We start from the raw sequence: 2,046 nt of genomic DNA, 5'->3' as shown, positions 1-2,046 counted from the left end.
TGCATATCCACTGGGAGGACAGATGCACCAACTTCAGTATTCTCGCTCAGGCCAACATTCCCAGCATCGAAGCACTGACCACGCTCGATCAGCTCAGCTGGACGGGCCACATCGTCTGCATGCCGGACACGAGACTCCCAAACCAAGCGCTCTTCTCGGAGCCTCGACATGGCAAGCAAGCCCCAGGTGGGCAGAGGAAACACTACAAGGACACCCTCAATGTCTCCTTGATAAAGTGCAACATCCCCACGGGCACCTGGGAATCCCTGGCCCAAGACCGCCCAAAGTGGAGGAAGAGGATCCGGGAGGGCGCTAAGCACTTTGAATCTCATGGCTGAGAGCATGTAGAAACCAAACGCAGACAGACGAAGGAGTGTGCGGCAACCTAGGCTCCCCACCCACCTCTTCCTTCAACCACTGTCTGCCCCACCTGTGACAGAAACTGTAGGTCCCGCATTGGACTGTTCAGCCACATGAGAACTCACTTTTAGAGTGGAAGCAAGTCATCATCGACTTTGACAGACTGCTATAATGATCTTACGCGTGCCTAACCTGCGACTTCGCCTCGGTGCCTCCCATGTGGCCGCCTCATGGGTGTGGGAAGGCTGCTGTGTTCCCTGTGTGGAAGCTGCCGATGTCCTTCTAGGATGCCCTCGAGCAGCTTTGGGACTGGAAGGGCTGGCTGGAGACTGGTCAACAGCCTCCTGGGAGGGTTCAGTCTGAGTTGGCTCAGGCGAGGCCATCAATGCAGGCACTGGCGGAGTGACAGGCATGGGGCCAGGAGTGCTGCGAACCGGAGGGAGCGCATCATCCGTATCCTGGCCTGAGGAGCCTGAATAACTCACCAGAGGCGGCACAATACCACCCCCACTAATCTGAGGGAGCTCAGGTCGGTGCTGTGGTGCCACACCAGAAGGTCCCCAGTGACCCGTGGTGAACCCAGCCACGAAAGCAACACTGAGGTCTCAGGGGGCATCCAGCTGAAACTGCATGTGAGCAGCCATAGTCTGAAAGCCACTAGATTTTTTTTTTAAATTCGTAGCCAATCGTTCCAATTCTTTGTCAAATCACAAACGCCAGAGGTCACCTTGCACATGCCAAGGATCACTCTGCGCCAATGCTCTTAGCCAAAAGGCCTAGAGCCACTGCACCGTTCCTGGAACCTGCAAGTACTGCAATACCAGGTTCGTGCCATGGAGGTGGATGGGTCAGGTCCCCCACACACCTCCGTGGAGGTGGATGGGTCAAACCTCCCCACCCACCTCCTGTTTCCAAAAATGCAAGCATATACCTTCCTGACCAGGGAGAAACCACCCGGAGGTCATGGTGGCTGGTCAGAAACGGTACTACACTTGATCTTAGCCAAAAGGCCGAGAAGCGATAGAAAGCCACTAGATGTAACAGCACTTAGATGCTCCATCGACTCATGCAGAGCGGTGGTCATCCTCTTCAAAGCAGCAACGATACGCTCGTTCCCTCGCGCCTTTGTTGCAATGGCAGCTGCCACATCACCCTAAGGGTGAATTTCCCGTGGGAATAACGCCCCAATTAAGACTGCAAACTTTCAGGTTTGAAGGGCTAATAAGACTGGAACACTTTTTGTGGTCAAAAAGCTGAATTTGGATCCAATGGTGGCGCTAATTGGGGAAAAAAAGGCTTAAACACCACCAGCTTTCTGGCTGCACTGAATTTTGTCCCCAATGTCTCTTAAACTGAACTGATGCATTTAAAAGAGACAGATTCCTAATTTAACAGGGAGCCGAGGCTGTTGAGCTTTCCACTTGGGCACAATGAAAATAAAAATTTATCCTAAATAACGAGATGAGTTGGGGGAGCTGAATGCTCCTTTCTTATTTCTGCATTGATATGTTCCTTCAGCAGTAGCGCCTGGAAGTTCTGTGTGGTTTCTTCTTACTTCCTGCTGTAACTTCGGCAGAAAATGTTGGGGAGGGCATCAAACAGGAAATTAGGGGTGCATGCAATAAAGGTGTAGCAGTTATAATGGGTGACTTTAATATGCACATAGATTGGGCTAGCCAAACTGGA

The 2,046-nt window shown here is 52.1% G+C and overlaps 1 non-coding gene across 1 annotated transcript; it reads right to left on the bottom strand.

Moving 5' to 3' along the window:
- Positions 1 to 1,188: 1,188 nt before the first annotated feature.
- Positions 1,189 to 1,382, bottom strand: LOC139251530 (U2 spliceosomal RNA). The gene has a single exon (XR_011591390.1). It is a non-coding gene; the product is annotated as a U2 spliceosomal RNA (small nuclear RNA).
- Positions 1,383 to 2,046: the final 664 nt, after the last annotated feature.

Source organism: Pristiophorus japonicus, chromosome 2, assembly GCF_044704955.1.
Source record: "Pristiophorus japonicus isolate sPriJap1 chromosome 2, sPriJap1.hap1, whole genome shotgun sequence".
NCBI lineage: Eukaryota > Metazoa > Chordata > Chondrichthyes > Pristiophoridae > Pristiophorus > Pristiophorus japonicus.
The sequence above is the reverse complement of the archived record's forward strand: the minus strand, read 5'-3'. Positions and strand labels throughout refer to the sequence as shown.